This window comes from Amblyraja radiata, chromosome 19 (assembly GCF_010909765.2).
Source record: "Amblyraja radiata isolate CabotCenter1 chromosome 19, sAmbRad1.1.pri, whole genome shotgun sequence".
In the NCBI taxonomy this organism is placed as follows: Eukaryota; Metazoa; Chordata; class Chondrichthyes; order Rajiformes; family Rajidae; genus Amblyraja; species Amblyraja radiata.
In genome coordinates, this window is record NC_045974.1 from 29,743,003 (window position 1) to 29,762,677 (window position 19,675).

Below are 19,675 nucleotides of genomic sequence, written 5' to 3' on the forward strand. Positions count from 1 at the left end.
GATACCTCCAGTCCCGCTGAGTTCCTCAAGCTTTTTGCGTTCATCTTCGGTTTAAACTAGCGTCGACAGTTCCTTCCTACACCGGTTTTATTAGGCAGGCTAGTTCACAGGATGGACACCAGGCTCCAGAAAAGGACACTCTATTCCCAACTCTAAATGGATTACCAGACAGACAGAGGAAAAGTTTCAAGGATGCGCTCAAGAAAACAAATATTACAGCATAATCATCGACTCTTGTAAGGTCGCAACATTGGCCTCATCAGCCGCCGTGTCCCTGGGGAATAATCTAAAAGGTTAAGAATAGATCAAGATTAATTAGCAGATTAGTTGTATTGTGGAACTCCCCTTCAGCAATAATACCCAACAACAACATGGCAATGTTGAATTACATATACAAAGGTAAAACACTGGAGACCTGAACCCAATTGCAGAACATATCTGAAGCTCTCAGCAGCGCAAGCAACTGATGGAGACAGTTCAATTTAATTGAAAAGTCGTTCCATGCTAAAAGAATTTAGATAAAACCAGAAAATGCTTGAAATACTCAGCACAGTGGAGAGCAAAACTAAATCTATTACATTTCTTCACAACAGCTCTTCTATATTAAAGATAGACACACAGACCTGCAGTAACTCAGCGGATAAGGCAGCACCTCTGGAGAAAATGGATAGGTAACGTTTCAGGTCAGGGCACTTCTTCTGACTGATTGTGGGGAGGGGGAGGGGGAATGTCAAATATACTAAACCTCAGTTCGTTGTTATTCCTGCCATAAACCACCATTATGGCATTTCAAGTCCAGAATGATATGAAATGAGTAGGTTTAGGCCAGTGGTTCTTAACCTGGGGGGTCGTGACCCCATGAGGGTCGTTTGGAGTTTTTCCGGGGGTCATGAAGGGTTGTAAATAGCATTCTCTCATATGCTGAGAGAATGGAGCAGCTGGGCTTGTACACTCCGGAGTTTAGAAGGATGAGAGGGCATCTCATTGAAACATATAAGATTGTTTAGGGTTTGGACACGCTAGAGGCAAGAAATATGTTCCCGATGTTGGGGGAGTCCAGAACCAGGAGCCACAGTTTAAGAATAAGGAGTAAGCAATTTAGAACGGAGACGAGAAAACACTTTTTCTCACAGAGAGTGTTGAGTCTGTGGAATTCTCTGCCTCAGAGGGCGGTGGAGGCAGGTTCTCTAGATGCTTTCAAGAGAGAGCTAGATAGGGCTCTTAAAAATAGTGGAGTCGGGATATGGGGAGAAAGCAGGAACGGGGTACTGATTGGGGATGATCAGCCATGATCACATTGAATGGTGGTGCTGGCTCGAAGGGCCGAATGGCCTACTCCTGCACCTATTGTCTATTATCTATTGTCTAATGTCTATCAATTTGTTGAGCCCATTTTTAGGAACTTAACAAAGGTACATACCACACACAGTATTTTATACATACCACACACACAGGGCCTATGAGAGGATGGTGCAGGGGGTACATCGTACCTGGGCCCGGAATCCAAAAGGGGGCCCGGGAGCTGAAGGAGGGGGGCTGGGAATTTCTCAGTGGTTTTCTCAAGACAGTGAAGGTCGGCAACAGTGGCTGCTGTGGCCCCGCCCCTGGAGATGGTGAGAGTCGGCAGCTGTGGCTGTTTCAGTGGTCCGGGCCTGGGTTTGGGTGTGAGTGGGTGTGGGTGCGTCAGTGGGTGTGGGTGGGTCAGTGGGTGTGTGTGGGTGGGTCAGTGGGTGGGTGTGTGTGAGCTAGTGTGGGTGAGTGGGTGATGTCACATCCTGGCCTCAGATGTGGAATAATAATGATACTGACACAATATTTATAGATTACATTCCTTGGTCTCCGTGTTTATTATCTCACCCAGTCATGGCCTCCTGCCTAGGCGTACACAGTGCACATGCGATCTGACCTCCAAATCAGCTGATACAAAGGTCAAGATATTTGCATATCATCACCATTACTCATCGTCATGACATCCTTTACCAGAATTAATATGTGTTGTCAACCAGATACTTTCTCTGCTCACCACCTGCGTTGCAGCGTGCTGCCTCTGGAACTCTGCTCACTCACCAGTCGTCTGGCCCCTATGAATCAGTAGCTCATGGTGGATTTTGGCTATCTCGTTTTGTGTGTCCCTGGACATGTACTTTTTTGACACTCGATACATTTTTCTTGTAGATAACACCTTCCTTCTGGAGGCTTGACTGTCACCATGCTGCCGCTCCTTGATACAACATTTGTATGGCTGGCAACAGTAAGGAGTGTCTATCTTGCCACCTTCATCTCGCCTCACTAGCACATCATCCCCAGGAATTATTTCAGAGTGCCTGGCTCCTCGTTTCAAGTCGGTATACCATTTTGCCGCACCTATCTTTTCGGCATCACAGCCTCTCAGCTCCTGGTCTTCCATGATCTCTCGCACTTCTGGTATTTTAGTGCGAATTTTCCTTCCAAACAAAGCTTCTGCTGGACTTTTCCCTGTCGTTGAGTGAGCGATCGCCCGATATACAGCTACGTATGCTAACAGTGCCTCTTTCCAGTTTTTTCCTTCGGCATGGGCGATTCGTATCCTCTTCTCTATGGACTGGTTTTGTCTCTCTACTTCTCCGTTAGCTTGTGGCCATTTCGGAGTCACCTTGTGATGATGGATGCCTGTGATTCTCATGTATTCAGCAAACGTCTCAGAAACAAACTGTAGCCCATTGTCGGAGTACAATGTAACAGGCAACCCGTGTCTGGCGAAGATCTCTACTAATGCCTTACAGTCTTTTCTGCTGTAGTTGTCTTCATCACTGCATACTCATAGTACCTACTAGAGTAGTCTACCACTACCATAATTGATTCACCTGTTGGAAGTGGTCCAAGAAAGACAATAGCTATGTCAACCCATGGTCCTGTTGGTAACTTTGTACTTCTAATTGGCTCTGGTGGGTTTCTCCTGCTTGTGATTTGGCATCCGTGACAAGTCTTGACAAATATTCCAGCATCTTTCTCACAACCTGGCCACCACACTTTGCTCTGCAAATTCTGTTTAGTACCGACGATGCCTAAATGTCCTTCATGACATAATGACATGATCCTTGGTCGTAATGCCTGCGGGATCACCAATCTGCTACCTCTCAGCACACACTGACCAATTACACAAAATTCATCTTTTATGGGAATATATGCTTTGTAAGGGCATTGATCCCATTGCCCACTGCGAATACGCTCTCTGATATCTTTGAGTTCAGGATCATGTTCTGATTCCCTTTCACCTTCCTTCATTGTCACGGCTCCTGCCGTTGACTGAATTGCGACGAATCACACAAAGTTCTCTGTTTCCATCTCCAGCGTGGATGTTGTTTCCAGCTGTTCATCCTTTAACAGTCTCGACAGTGAGTCAGCGATATTTGCTTTCCCAGCAATGTGGACTACTTTGTACTTGTGCTGTTGGAGTCTCAGCACCCATGTTCTATTCTGGCACATGGCTTAGACCTTGTCGAATAGATCACTTCCAGCGGCTTGTGATCTGTAACAAGTTCCAATTCAATGCCGTACAAGCAGGGCCGGCCTTAAGCTAATTGGACCGATTGCTCCCAATTGGGCCCCGCACCTAAGGGGGGTCCCGCGCTAATGTTCCGTATTTCGTACGGAAATACGAATTCGCTTTGTTAAATAAAGATTTTTTTTTAAACATTCGCCATCAGGATTTTCTTTAAACGAACATGGATAACAACTGCTGCACGGCCATCAGACACAAACGATTTGTTAACTACTACTGTTAGCACTTGTTAACAGCCAGTAGTTAACAAGTAGTTATACAATATGTCATCAATGCATCGATCCACATTCCTCAGTAAATGTAATTGTGTTTTGAACAAGTATAAATGACGCCACGTTCCTTTGAATAAAATTCATGCGTTCAATACTTGTTCAAAACACAATTACATTTACAGAGGAATGTAGATCGATGACACATTGATGGTACACAAAATTGCTGGAGGAACAAGATGACACATTGATGACACATTGAGAATTTCTGTAAATTCACCATCATGATTGAGGGCTCCAGACGGCGAGAAGGGGTTTCTTCTTGGTGTGCAGGTTAGTCATTCACCTACCGACCCACATTGTGTCACTCTGTCTTTCGCTCTCTCCCTCCCTCTCTCTCTCGCCCTCTCTCTCTCCCACTCCCCATCTTGCCTCTCTCTAGAGCTCTCTTACTCCCTCTCTCTCACCCTGTCGCCTCGGTATTCCCGGAATCATTGACGTTTTGCGGTAGACAAAAATGCTGGAGAAACTCAGCAGGTGAGGCAGCATTCATGGAGCGAAGGAAATAGGCAACGTTTTGGGCCGAAACGCTTCTTCAGACCCGGCCCGAAACGTTGGCTATTTCCTTCACTCCATAGATGCTGCCTCACCCGCTGAGTTTCTCCAGCATTTTTGTCTACCTTCGATTTTCCAGCATCTGCAGTTCCTTCTTAGATGTTTTGCGGTGACGGCTTCATCTGCGGTACCTTTCTGTTGGTGGGGGGTGGGATGGAGAGAGAGAGTCCTGGTCTGTTCCCTCCGCGGGTGCTGCCTTTCCCGCTGAGTTCCTCCAGCATTCTGTGTTTTTTGTTTGGCTCTGAAGTTGAAGGTGGCTCAGCGGGATGGGCATGGGCTCTGGGGAGAGGGTTGCGTTTCTGGTCGAGACCCTTCTTCAGACAATCCCAAGTACTCTCACCGACAACAGTTCAGTTCAGTCTGAAGAAGGGTCATCTCTCCAAAGTCGCTGCGCTGCCTGTCCTGCTGAGTTACTCCAGATTTATGTCTATCTTCAATTTCAGAGAATATAATTCCTAAAAGTTCTTAAAACCCATTTCTATCACTGTTCATGTTGCACTTATAATGCAGAGACCGGGCTTGAAGTGATTCTGTGAAACAAAAAGATAAAGAGCTGGTTTCAGTCCAACAGCAGCCTGAAGCACTTTAGCCTCTTAGCCCTGTGACCAGCTGTTTCAAGTTTTGTACTGCTGTTGGACTGAAACCGGCTCATTATCTTTTTGTTTCACCCCCTGTCCATCCACATTCATCTCCCTCTACCCCACCTTCCTGTTGCTTTGGTGGCAGGCACACCATCACGTTTACATTGCCAGTTAACCACTGATTTATTTTCAAGTGGTCAGTGCAAACTTCCTGACTAACTGCTGACTCTTTTTAACTTGGCGCAGAGCGCAATGGTTACCCATTTTCTATTGCGCAAATGCATGAGTGAAGAGTCGAGTCAAGAATGTATAATTGTCGTGTGTACCCACAACAGAACAATGAAATTCTTATTTTCAGCAGCATAACAGGCGTGTAAACACAATACTCATAGATTGTATGAGAACGTATGAGAAACGACTAAATTCAATAATTACCCCTAATACTAGTGCAAAAAAGCTCAGGGTGCCCCATCAAATCTTATCAATCGCTTGCGAATTGCATGACTGTGTCCAACTGCTGTCTGGTTCGTTGATCGTATTGCTAGATATGAACTGTTTTGGGAGAGAAAAATGCTTGCGGCAGACCAAACATGTTAAATAGAAATTGGTCAGATACTGAGCTTTACACAGTGATAAATCATGTGAAATAATCACTGAATTTTATTTTAAATGAATGTACCTGCATGTTATACTGTTTAGTTTGGAGATACAGCCAGATAGTCCACTGAGTTCGCACCGACCAGCGATTTTTGTTTTCCTATTTGTCAATTTTTTTGTGCCTGATTATTTGGCGGCCAATCAATCGCTGTCTCTAAGGGGGTTGTGTCCGATCATCAACCAGCTTGCCTTAAAATTCTCGTCTAATCAACAAATAGGTCTCCCGTCCAATCAGCCGCTGTCTCCAAGGGCATTGTGTCCAATCACATAAAGCAGTTTAATGTTAATTAGCTGTCACGGTAAAGGTTGGAAGCCAGTGGAGGTACTGACAGTCAAAAGTGAGCAGGAGAGATTCACACAGTGTATAATCCATAGCACCTTAGTGTACAATCTCATAATATATACTAAATAACTGGGCTGACAGACCTTGGCTGGGAACCTGGAGCTCACCATAATTGTTCCCAATTGAGCCCCGCACCCCCTAAGGCCGGCCCTGCATACAAGTATGCATGGAACCTTTCACAGGCCCACACTAGTCCCAGTGCTTCTTTCTCTGTTTGAGAATACTTTCTCTCCACACTGGTTAACGATCGACTGGCATATACTATGATTCTGGGTTAATCTGCATGTGTCTGTACCAGCACTGCTCCTAAGCCGACCGGACTAGCATCTGCTATGACTTTTGTTGGTGCAGCTGGCTCATAATATCCAAGGGTTTCTGCACTCATTAGACTCTGTTTCAGTGATTTGAATGCCTATCTCTGTTCACTACCAAACTGGAACGGTACGTCTTTCCTGATCAACTTTCTTAGCGGTTCTGCCATTGTAGCAAAATTTCAAAGCATCAACGGCTTTCTTATTCCTTCATTCCGGTATCAGGGAATGTTTTAAACATTTCTCGAACTGCTGGCCCCGCGGTGAAAAGAAGAAATGCTCTCCGCTGCGCCTTCTGCCCCGGCATACTCTCCTCAAGAAAGAAAGAACCCTCGATTGTCGGCGTAAGCTTCGAATTCCACCAACCAAGCATTCCACTTCACGCTGACGGTACTTGCATCACCCGCATGATCGAAGTGTGGAACTCCGCGAAGTGCTAATAAATCAGCTCCAGCGACTGCCATTTAAAAAAATTAAAATTCCAGCTCGTAGCCACGGATTCAGAATCCAAAATATCCTAAATATCCTCGTCGCCAATGTCACATCCTGGCCTCAGATGTGGAATAATAATAATACTGACACAATATTTATAGGTTACATTCCTTGGTCTCCGCGTTTATTATCTCACCCAGCCATAGCCTCCTGCCTAGGCTTACACAGTGCGCATGCAATCTGACCTCCATGTCAGCTGATACAAAGGTCAAGATATTTGCATATCATCATCATGACTCATTGTCATGACAGGTGTGTGTGAGTGGGTGTGAGTGTGTGGGTGTGGGTGAGTGGGTGTGCGTGGGTGGGTGTGGGTGAGTGGGTGTGCATGGGTGTGAGTGTGTGGGTAAGTGAGTGTGTGAGTTGGTGTGTGGGTGGGTGTGTGGGAGTGGGTGGGTGTGTGAGGGAGTGTGTGTTTGTGGGTTTGTGTGGGTGTGTGTGGGTGGATGTAAGTGGGTGAGTGAGTGTGTGTCTGAGCATGTGGCTGAGTGTGTGTGTTAGCGGGAGGGTGAATTTTGTAAATGCAGTTAAAACCATTAGATCTGTTGAACTTGTTTACAGAGTATAGACTTGGTGACCTGTTTCCAAATGTTTGTGTTAGCTTAAGAATATTATTAACATTTCCAGCAACAGTAGCTTCTGCAGAGAGGTCATTTAGCAAACTCAAGCTGATTAAGAATTATTTAAGCACTACAATGTCTCGGGAATGTCTTGTGGATTTGGCCAGGCTAAGTATTCAAAGTCAAAGGCAATTTTATTCTTCACATATACCCGAAGGTGCAGTGAAATGAATTTGCCAGCAGCGATTCACTTAAAAAGAACACACAATACACAATAAAATTTAACACAAACATCCACAGCAGCATTCTTCACTGTGGTGGAAGGCAATAAGGTTCAGCCAGTCCTCCTCCTTTGTTCACCGGTGGTCGGGGCCATAACCCTTCCGGAGTCGCCACTATGAATGGCCCGATGTACAGGCCCTCTCGTCGGGATGATCCAAACTCCGACGTCGGGACGGACAAACATGCTCTGCGGCTTGGAGGTCCCGACTCGGGATTTTCCTACCGGAGTCCGCGGCTTCAGGATGTTATAGGCCGCAGACCGGCAGTCGGAGCTCTTCTCTGGCGATCCCCAGCGAGGGATCCCAGGCTCCAGATGGTAACTCCACGCCACGCCCCCGACTAGAAGCTCCGCAGACCACAGCCCCACGAATTCAACGTATTGAATCAATAGTATTGAATCAATCATTGCCAGACAATAATTTTTCATGCTGTGATTCAAAATTGTTCACAAAAAAAGGCCAGGAAAGTTCTTTATTTAAAGTAAATACTAAGCCTATCTACCTTCTTTTACCTTTTACTAATAATTATGTTGTAAAAGTTGAGGCATATTTCCCTTTCGAATGACACAGTCAAAAGTCAAATCACGGATACGAGTAATGATATTCTGCTGCAAGTAGTGAGCGCTGTGAAGAGCAGTCCAGTGTATTCACAGTTGTTGCCTCATGTTCCCAACTGCTAGTCTACGTTCGTTACCTTGATGGAGAAGCCATGAAGGAGGAGTACCTGTTATCTGACCCATTGGCTACTACCACTCCCGAAGGAAGATGGAAGATGTGTTCAGAATGCTGGAAGCCTTCCTCATCAAACATGAGCTTGGCTGGGAACGCCTTGTCGGGGTGTGTACAGATGGGGCACCTTCCATGGTAGGTTGCAGATCCGGCTGCAAAGCCTTCGTGAAGGATGTCGCACCCCATGTCTCCTTCACCCACTGCATGATACATCGCCATGCTTTAGCGATGAAACTCTCCCTCCTTGTCTTCGAGAAGTGCTTTCAGATATGGTGAAGATTGTGAACCACATCTGAGGGAGTGTAACAAACTTAAGAATCTTCAAAGCGATGTGTGAAGAAATGGGAGCCGATCTCACTTTTCTGATATTTCACACAGAGGTCCGCTGGCTTTCGTGTGGTAAAGTTCTCAATCGTGCGATTCAACTTCGAGAGGAAATAGAGCTGTTCTTGGAGAGCGGATGTACTGAGAAGGAGAAGCAGCTTCATGAAAAGATGCAGGATGAACTGTTCATGATGAAGGTTGCTTACTTAGCTGACTTCTTCGCCGAGGTGAATTCCTTGAACCTGTCACTTCAAGAAAACCTCCCAATGCTACACATGGCTCGTGACAAAGTGGCAGCGTTTTAATGAATAGAGCTGGGTTTTTTTCAATTTTTGTTTCGGGGGTCATGGTACTGACCAAGAATGTCTGATGGGGTTGTGGGGCCAAAAAGGTTAAGAACCACTGGTTTAGGCAGAGAGTGGAGATTAGATTATCACAAGGTAAATGTGAGTAAACCCAACATCTATATATTACAATTGCAACACATATAATTAGATAAAGTAACATTGAATTGAACATTAATATTCAAGGGGGTTAAAAGAATATGGTTCTGACTTGACCACCTCCATCCTGACTTATCCTTCCCAAATCCTTTGTCCCAGGCAACCCCTGACGTACACTCTCTCCAGGAGAGTCTATTTGGTCCCCTGTGCCTCAATCTAAATATTCTATAATATTCCATACTATGTCCATCATGGATCTTGGTGAACATGCCACAGTAGTTTCCTAAACAACCCTAGCCTGATCATCTCACCCATCTCTTAAGTCTCCATCTCGAATTTCTTTATAAAAGCTTCATTTTATAAAGAAAATCGCCTTTTTAAAATTTTCATTCATGGGTATGGGTGTTGTGTTGTACTTACCCTTTAGAAGTTGTTGGTGGTCAATTTTCTTGAACTACCAAAATCCATCTTCTGTAGATTTAGATACAATGCAGGTAAAACAGCACTTGTAGAATCTTGAACCAGCAAGTATGAAGGAACAACATTTGTGTGTCAAGTAATTGGATGGAAATGGGTTTGAAGAGAAATTTAGTTAACCCAACCATTTGCTACTCTTGTTCCTCCAGATGGTGGTTTGGGAGATCCATCTCTCTCGTTTGTGGATTTCCCACTCTCCTTTAATGTCACCCTTCATGCTGACTCTTTCTTTCTAACCTTCACCAATTCATATTATCATCCTGCCGTGAGACCTCGTTCTATACCAACCCTGCTCTTAAAATAACTAAACCTATGCATGTAACTGTTACATGTTCTAGGCCGATAGACTCACCTGCAGAACACTCCTACCCCTTACATTATTCATTGTTGAATGTCTCGAATCAAGCTTCCATCCCACCCACATGATCCAAACTACCCTGATTAAATTCACTAATTGTATTTCCTTTAAGTCCCAACTCTCCTTTTCCTTATCCATGGTGATGCTATTTAAGATAGAAATTCAAATCAAAAGCGTTTTGAAAGCTTCATTTAAAAAGTGTGACTTTCCAAAGCACTTGAGGGAATCCCTCTCGCTCATAACAGAGAAGGGGTTTGGCGAGAAAAGTAGAAGGAGGCACTTGAGTTCCTTTAGTTGCTTCATCAGGAGCACAGAGAAGCCAGTAGAAGCAGTGGTCCCAAACTACAAGCAACTCCTGCTCAAAGGAGACAGTGTCTGTGCATCTCATATTGGCTTCATCAACCACTTCAGAAACCGCCGGCCTGGTGTAGAAGCAGGAGACTGCTGAAAAATAAAAGAAGATTAAACCTACAGCACGACCTGAACATTTTCTGGGGATTTATATTAGCAGAAGGCAGATACCTGATACTGAAGCTATTCTTTTATGACATCTCTTCATTGATATATTCTATACCACAATTAGATATTGCTACACTCTCTGGACTCCAGTAATATTTCTGATCACGGTGGCACCTGTCATATGATCTATAATATGTTTGTGCGTTTATTTGCCTTCTTGAACATCTCTTCGTTGTCTTATTCCCAACATTATAGGTCTGTGTGACAGCCTTCAGAGCAAGACCTGAAGTGGTTTACTAAGATGGCTCACCACCACCAACCCAAGGATCACTACAGTCAAAAGGGCATTGAATGCCAGTCTTGCTAGCAGTGTCACAACCACGTGAAATAGTTATAAAGCAAATAAAATAAAAAACAGAGCATCTTGCACATATTCAGCAGACAGGATCTCCAGAGCATTAACATTAAAAACCCATAACCTTTCATTTAAAGAATTCTGATGAATGATTATCGACATGAAACGTTGATTATTTGTCTCTCCACAGATACTATCTAACCTGGTATTTCCCGAATTTCTTGTTTTTTTATTTTAAATTCCTGGGCGTGCATATTTCCAATGATCTATCCTGGACCCAGCACACTGATGCAATCGTAAAGAAAGCACATCAGCTTCTCTACTTCTTGAGAAGATTACGGAGATTCGGTATGTCAAAGAGGATTCTCTTGAACTTCTACAGGTGCACATTCCTCCAATGTGTATTGGGCCTCACTCTGACAGTGGAGGACAGAAAGGACAGAATGGGAATGGGAGTTAAAGTGTTTAGCAACCAGGAGATCAAGTAGGCCTAGGCGGACTGAGCGGAGGTGTTCAGCAAAACGATTGCTGTCTCCACCTTAGTTCTCTGACTAGTTTCACTGTCCTTTTAATTAATTTTACTGATTGTTTGCTTCCTTGTCAACTTCCCCTCAGCGAACAATGAGCCATTCTACGTTTCCTTAACATCGTCTGCTTTAATCTGTCATTTTCACACCTTAGTCTTCCATATCTCTAGACTCCCTCTCCCCTGACTCTCAGTCTGAAGGGTCTCGACCCAAAACATCATCCATTCCTTCTTTCCAGAGATGCTGCCTGTCTCGCTGAGTTACTCCAGCATTCTGTGTCTATTTATAAGGACGTACCAGCATCTGCAGTCCCTTCCTAAAATAAACATCCTTATAAATCTTCTTTACACTCTTCCCAGCTTAACCTTTCTTGCTTCATGAAATAAACTACCCATCCATTTTCTTCTCAAGCGAAAGCAATGTGCTGAAAACAATTATCTTGAAAGGGGAACGAGCAAAGGGACAAACAGATTGCGTTGAAAAGGAAATGAAACCACATTTTACTGCCTCAAAATTTCTATATGGGAGAAGTAAGTTGGCAGATGTTTTGTAAAACACAAATTTAGCTCTTGTGCAATAAGGCATTTCAGATACAAACGTAAAAGAGGTTTTTCTTCATCCACAGACAATGGTGGAAAATTTCCTCCCTAGATGTTAATCAACAAGTCATAATCTGAAGACAAAAGGCACTGCAGATGCTGAAATAATCAGCAAAAAACACAAAGTCCTGGAGTAGCTCAACGGGTCAGGCAGCATCTCTAGACAACATGGATGATGATAGGTGATGTTTTGGGATGGGACCCTTCTTCAGACTGATTGTAGTTGGGAGAGAAAGCTGGAAGAGAAGTAGGGGCAGGACTAAGCCAGGCAAATGATAGGTGCATACATCTGAGGCAGTGGGATTGGGGAGTCGGGGGGGGGGGGTGGGGGGGGGGGGGGGGGGGGGGGTGGGGGGTAGAGGGTAGAGTTGCTGCCTTGCAGTGTCAGAGACCCAGGTTTGATCCTAACTACGGGAGGTTTGTCTGTACAAGTTTGTACATTCTCCCCGTGACCTGCATAGGTTTTCCCAGGTCTCGTCCCATACTCGAAAGACGTACAGGTTTGTAGGTTAATTGGTTTGGTAAAGATTGAAATTGTCCCTAGTGTGCAGGATAGTGCTGGTGTATGGGGATCGCTGGTCAGCGCGGACTCGAGGTAAAATCAATCTCCTATGCTCCAAGAAATAAAGTGCTAGCCTGCTTAACAGGGCGACACAGTGGCGCAATAGAGTTGCTGCCTCAAAGTACCAGTCACGGGTTCAATCTTGACTATGGGTGCTATCCATATGGAGTTTGTACGTTCTCCCTGTGACAGTGAGTTTTCTCCGGGTGTTCCGGTTTCCACCCACATTCCAAAGACTTGTGGGTTTGGAGGTTAATTGGCTTCTGTAAAAAAAAAAAATTGTCCCTAGTGTGTAGTATAGAACTAGTGTATTGGTGGTTGTTGGGCGGTGTGGACTTAGTGGGCTTTTTTCCAGAGATGCTGATTGACCAGCTGAGTTACTCCAGCCTTTTTTGTCTAAAATTCGGTTACTGTATTGAGTTATCAAATTATCTATCATGCTAAAACTATGCTTAGAGGATGTTAGAGTTCAAGGGCATATGCCCCCAAAATGTCTGAACGCAAAATACAATAAGAGCAGGTAAAAAATGAGAGTCTTCATGTTGATGGCAATGATCGACCTGCAGGAAATTGGCCCATGAGTTTACACTATTTAATTAGTTCATGGCAAATCTGACAATGCTCTTAATTCCATTACCCTGTCAGCTCCTTCTAATCTTTTATTTCCCCTGTAGCTGGCAATAATTTGCCAAGCATCCCATTAGTCTCAGTGAGCAGGGGACTTTCCTCCAAAGAGTTGGCTGAATAATGGTTCTGGCTCAGAGTCAAGGGTGTGGACAATGGAGCATACTTGTAATCAGTAATCACCAAGCCATCAGGATTACAGAAGTGGTTGAATGATCCAATGCTCTGTAAAGGGAACGGATGGTGCCTGTTGTCTGATAGCTGCATAAGAGCATTACCAGAGGACTGGTGAGCCTGTGGAGGAATGTACAGCAACAGGACTGGACAGGAAGAAAAAACAAATTACTAGAAAATGAGAAATTATATATATGAAGGATCATCGAAGACATCAGGAGTGACAACACCAGGAAGCAACGGTTGCAAGGAAGAAGTAATCCCCCACGTATTGAACATGGAGTTGGGAAAACTCCTCATGGAGAGGAAATGTTCAGCAGGATATGGGCCAGGTGCAGGCAAGTGGTCCCAGCTTGGTTAAACAAATTTGTCGGCAAGGACAAATTGGGACGAAGGGACTGTTTCCATGGTGTACTGCTCTGACTTCACAACATTATAACACAGCTTAGTGCCACTGTGTAGTACAGGAAGTGAAGAGAAGGAACAAACATGATGGCAGAGTATCTCTAAAACTAAAACTAAAAAAATTAAAACTAAACATTTCTCCCAATAACACAGATCCCCCAAGTCTGTGTTTTCACTGTTCTCCAAACGTTTACGATGGGGAAACTAGACGGATCTAAGTGTGCAAGAGGATTGAACCATTGCCAGCACAATTCCATAATTCACTTGGAAAGCAAGAGGGACCTCCACCACTTATCTTAATGCAAACCAAACTAATCCCTAACCACCACCTTCTCCAACTGGCTGAACCACAAATGTTGACAAAACTCCAGGTATTAGCATTTGCTAGTGTTCAATTCCAATTGGAAATCTTCTACAGTCTATACTCTTGGCAGTAATACCTTTATGTGAGCTGGTAAATGGGAAGTAAGATTCATGTATCAGGTAATGACCATCATAAACAAGAGTGAATCTACACTTCAACCTTTAACATATAATGGCAATACCATTTGCATCGCCTTGGACCAGAATCTTAAATGGACCAGCCACATAAATTCCGTGGTACAAGAATAGTTTGGAGGCTGGGTATCCTGAGTGGAACATTTCCAAGCCAAAGCCCATTTTCAAACACGTACATGGCACGTCATGAGTTTCATGGAATATGTTCCAATTGCTTGAATGTTTGCAGCTCCAAAAACATTCAAGAGGTTTAACACAAGCCGGGACAAAGCAGCCCACTTGACTAACAAACCCAGTACCAACTTAAATATGCAATGCTGCTGCAGTTTGGCCTCAGTGTGTTCCATACCACAAAATACAATTAAATTATTCACCCAGATTACTATCACAGCATCTCTCAGAGCAACAATCTCAACCAGCACAAGAACTAGGACAGCTGGTGCAGCAAAGCACTCACCATCCAAGCATGGAAAATATATACGGTCCTTTGGCGTTGTTGGATCAAAATCTTGGAACGCCGTGAGAATAGCATCACCAGAAAGATTGCTATAGATCAAAATGTAGACTCAACATCACCCTCTGAAGCGTATTCAGAGGTGAGTAATAAATGCTGGCTACACCCTGAGGCACTCATCCTGCAAATGAATGGATGAATTACATGTAAATTCTACCAATTCCAGTTTAGTTCCATTATTAAACATATCGCACCCTATTAGCTTGACATTCTAATTGTCCTTTCATTCCAGGATATTTTATGGCGGCACAGTTGCTCCGTGGTTGAGTTGCTGCTTTACAACTCTAGAGGCCCGGATTCAATCCTGATTACGGGTGTTGTCTGTACAGGGTTTGCACGTTATCCCTGAAACCATCTGGAATTTCTCCTGGTGCTCCAGTTTCTTCCCCCACCCCAAAGGCGTGCAGGTTTGTAGGTTAATTGGCTTCTGTAAATTGTCCTTAGTGTGTAGAATAGAACTAGTCCTCAGTTGATCGTTGGTCGGCGCGGAGTCGGTAGGCAGAAGGGCCTATTTCCACGCTGTATCTCTAAACTAAACTAAACTAAACGAGACATCCTGGATCATTTCACCCCTAACTACTCCTCTTTCCATAGTGTCTTCTTGGGCAACTGCAGGAGGTGCAATACCTGAATTTACTGTGTTTCTTACTGTCAATTGGTTAAATTGTGCTTTCCTGATTTCCCTGTTGGCAAATCAGGAAAGCATACTTCTTCCAATGTGGTATATTTTATTGGTTAAAGTACATTGGGAAATCCAAATTGAGATTGAGTTTCAATTTTGTTGAACATTGTAGTTTAGTCTTCTTAAATGACAATTCCCCTCTGCCTTACATTTCATTTTTTTGCCAACAGTTTCTGAGATATTTCCAGTGACAGTGAAAATATGTGCAGGGATCAGACTGCAGTAGATGCATTACAGCATCTCTGACTCAACAATCCTTGATCAAGTTCAATAACCTTACAGCATTTGAATACAATATTGTTATTAAATCCCTCGTCCACGTTTCATGCTATTTTCTTTGGCATTGCACAATCATTATTCAACATTGTATAGCACACGGACAGACCCTTCAGCCCACCTTGTCTCTGCCAGCCAGAATGCTCATCAAACTAATCCCATGGTCTGATCCCTCTATTCCTTGCTTGTTCATGCGTCTTTCAAAATACCTCTCCAACTTTTCCATTGTATCTGCTTTCACCATCTCACCTAGCATCACCGAGTGGACTTGCTGGGCCGAATGGCCTAATTCTTTTCCTATCACGTATGACCTTATGATGACCTTGACAATCTCTCCTGTCCCCACCATGCCATCCATCCCCACTTCCCTTTTCCCTTCCACTCCTTTCCTATCTTTATAATGCCTAAAACCTGACCCTTCTCTAACTTTTTCTGATTAAAGTCACTTGATCTGAAATATGAACTTGATCTGAAATTTCCCTTTCCAGACGTGGTGCCTGACTTGAGTATTTCCAGTGCTCTTATCTTTTTATTTCAACTTTTGAGTGTCTGCAGTGTTTACTTTTATAAGCAAACCAGGCACATGCAGTGCTTTGTATAACTACTGTGCATTCAATGCTAGAACAGAACAAGAGGAGAACAGAAATTATCCTCATATTAATCTAGCTATGAACAGTAAATAATATCTTGATAGTGATGCTCACTCTCCTGAAAGATGATTAAACTAAAATGTTTTTCGATATGCTGTGCAAATTTGGGCCCAGAAAATTATTATTATTATTATTAGATATTAGTGGTCACCTTAATTACAGACCAAATCTGATTGCAAAGTACATACATATGCAAAAATCCATAATGGTGCCTTGTTTCACGAGCCGCATCTTCTCTGCTCCCCCACCTTCCCGTTTTCTGCTGGATTCCATTCCACGTGTTCTTTCCCATCAACACCTCCCCTGTAACCAAAGGAGGTGCAACAACTGTCCCTCCATCTCCTCCCTCAACACCATCCAGGGACCTATACAGGCCTTCCGAGTTAGGAGGAGGTAGACCTGCATCTCTTTCAACCAAGCCTATTGTCTTCAGTGTTCATGATGTACCTCCTCTGCATTGGTGAAACCAAGCGTAGATTAGCTGGTGGTTTCATGAAACACCTGCAGTTTGTCTACAACAGCCATTTCAAGCTTCCAGTTGAATGTCATTTAGCTCTTCTTCCACTCTCACAACCATCTTTCTGTCCCTCATTGCCAGGGAGAGGCCACCAGCAAAATGGAAGAACAACATCTCATATTCTGCTTGGGTAGCTTACAACTTCCACTTTCAGGTAACCTCGTGTGCACACAAACACCTGGCCACCTAGTTTATTTCTTCCTTTCCTCAATACTCCCATTATCCCATGCCACCCTCAATATGTTTCATCTTCCCATTATTCCCGTCCCACCTGACCCCTCCTATCACCTACCAGCCTCTGTCCCACCTCCCGTTCCCCAACCTGGATCCATCTACTCAACTTCCAATCACTTACCAGCCTCTTTACTGCTCTCTTCACACTGCTTCATAGTGCCAATGTTTCTGGCTTCCTCTCAGTTATACTGCAGAGTCTTGATCCACCATGTCAACTTATACCTTTTGCTTCCACAGGTGTTGCTTAACCCGCTGAGATCTTCCAGCTTTCATTCCCCATCCACCTGTATTCTTTCCTCCGGCTTCACAATTCACACATCTCCTTTCCTTATCCCACATTTTTTGCCTTTTCATCACTGACCTTTGTCAACCATCTGCCACTTGACAGGCTGTGTCCTGTCCCCATTTCCCTTCCAGTTTTCTCCCCCTCCCTCCCACCCCAATCAGTCTGAAGAAGGGTACAAAACATTACCTATTCATATTCTCCAGAGATGCTGTCTGATGTGCTATCTGCAGCAATTTGTGTCTTCTTTTGTAAATCAGCATCTGCAGTTCCTCGTGTCTTCATTCTGTTTATTGTAATAGACAATGAAAGATTTACACCAGATAATGAAAATAAGCGAGATATATATTCAGTTAGAAATTATGCTGTCAAACCATGTCTGAATTTCAGTAGTACATGGAATGGTAACCTCGTGAAGAGGAAAAAATATTACTGACCTTTAGCTGAATCCCAGTCAACAAGAGAATCATTATAACTGAAATAGGAAACTTTGACTACATGTGCATAGTCAATAAACTCCATTAAATAAATAAAATCTGAAGCATTTCCCAGACAGGAAATGAAATACCTTCCAATGGAGTTTAATAGCCACATTTAAGGAAAATGAATATTTGTTAAAGTTTAATGTAATGTAGATCTACAGACTAAATGAAATTAATTGATGTAACAAGTAGAGGATTGACACTGTTTAAATAAACAACATTTATCAACAGTGACTCCCATTTCAAACGCCTTCAAAATATAAATCTCATGCTAAATCTTCTGTTGGTGGCAACAGAAGAAAAGGGGTTATGTACAAAATTGCAATGAGCACATAATCATTAGGGGAAGGGAATGGTTAATTAGAAGTAGAAGATGAAATGCAGTGGCTCCATTTCTATTATTTTCTTGTGCAACCTTTTTTTAATTATAATTAAGTAGTCTGACTCTGACAGGAATAAATTCATCTCAGATTGGGGACACATTGTGGGCAGGGATTGAGATCACTGAGGAACAATCATGAGTTAACAGTGTAGAGATCTACACCATAAAGATAAGTTCCAGATGAACAAACCAATCCCCAGATCTTTGAAAGTATAATAGTTTCTCCAGGAAAAAAAAAGTTGGCTAATTGTAAGAATTTAGGCTTTTATAGATAGCGTTATTTTTTATTTGATTGGATTACTGAATTATTCATATATTCGTTATGGCATAAACATGTAGAAATAGTTCTCGCCCCTTCGAGTGGTCAGGTTTCACATGTTGTCAAAGTTTCCCGTTTCTGGTCTGAGTAGCTCATTGTCTACTGGAATTAATTTGGAAAGGATTTTGTAGAAACAAGGAAATGCAGATGCTGGTTTAGAAAAAGACACAAATTTCTGGAGTAACTCAGCAGGTCAGACAGCATCTCAAGAAGTGATGAAAGGTCCCTCACCCAGTCTGAAGAAAGGTCCCAACCCGAAATGTCACCAATCTATGTTCGCTGAGTTATTCCAGTGCTTTGTGTCTTTTTTTGGAAGGGATTTTGCTTTGCAAACAAGGTATTGCAGTTATTGGATGTTCAAAGTCTAAATCATCCTTCATAATGACTCCTCAATTTCATTGGAATGTAATAAATAATGTCAGAAAATTTGATACACAGGAAGTAAAATTGCTTTTCACACAGCAGCATTGGCAAACATTGCTTCAACAAATTAAATTGAATCTCTGTCACACCAGGATCCCTCTACGTTTTGGCCCAAAGAGTGCTGAGGTGAAATACAAACAGGTATTCCATTTCCCAGCGGAATTGGCTGGGATGACTGTGGCTATTAGGTGGGGTATTGGATTTGGCAAGGGAAGATTCTTACACAGTTGATGGCCATGTTTTGCCTCCATTCCATGGATGCAAACATCAAGTAAAAAGTATTCACAGTCGAGTATTTTTCATCGACATGCTGCTGAGTGTGAAAAGCTATTTTACTTCCTGTTGTAATTCAATTATTAGAGGGAGGGTGTTGATGACAACATAATCACATCTCTACAAAAGCCTTAACTCTTAAGGAATTATCATAGCTCTTTCTTCTTAATGTGGATGGAAGGTGATAAAAAAGCATAACGCTATAACAAACTATTGACTTTTCTCATATGATTTTTTCCACATGTTGAATGGATCACTTTTTGAAGTGTCTCTCCTTCATTATGTCAGTTTAAGTATAAGGTGGGAACATTTCTTGTTCCAACAAATTCTCAAATGACTCATTTGATGATGGTGAGGCCTTAAGTGATCTAGATAATACTTTATCATCCTAATGTACCGTAAATGAAACCAGTTGGGTACAATCAATGATGCATCATGTTACGTAATATCCTCATGGTCTCATGCTGTACTGCGACATCAGCTACTTCCCAATGACATCCACAAACTCTGCCATCA

General features: G+C 43.1%; 1 long non-coding RNA gene across 1 annotated transcript; it reads right to left on the reverse strand.

The window, feature by feature from the left end:
* Positions 1-1,450: 1,450 nt before the first annotated feature.
* Positions 1,451-18,728, reverse strand: LOC116984071. The gene is made up of 3 exons (XR_004414875.1): positions 18,718-18,728; positions 13,146-13,149; positions 1,451-1,522 (listed from the first exon to the last, which is right to left on the reverse strand). It is a non-coding gene; the product is annotated as an uncharacterized LOC116984071 (long non-coding RNA).
* Between the last annotated feature and the right edge of the window lie 947 nt (positions 18,729-19,675).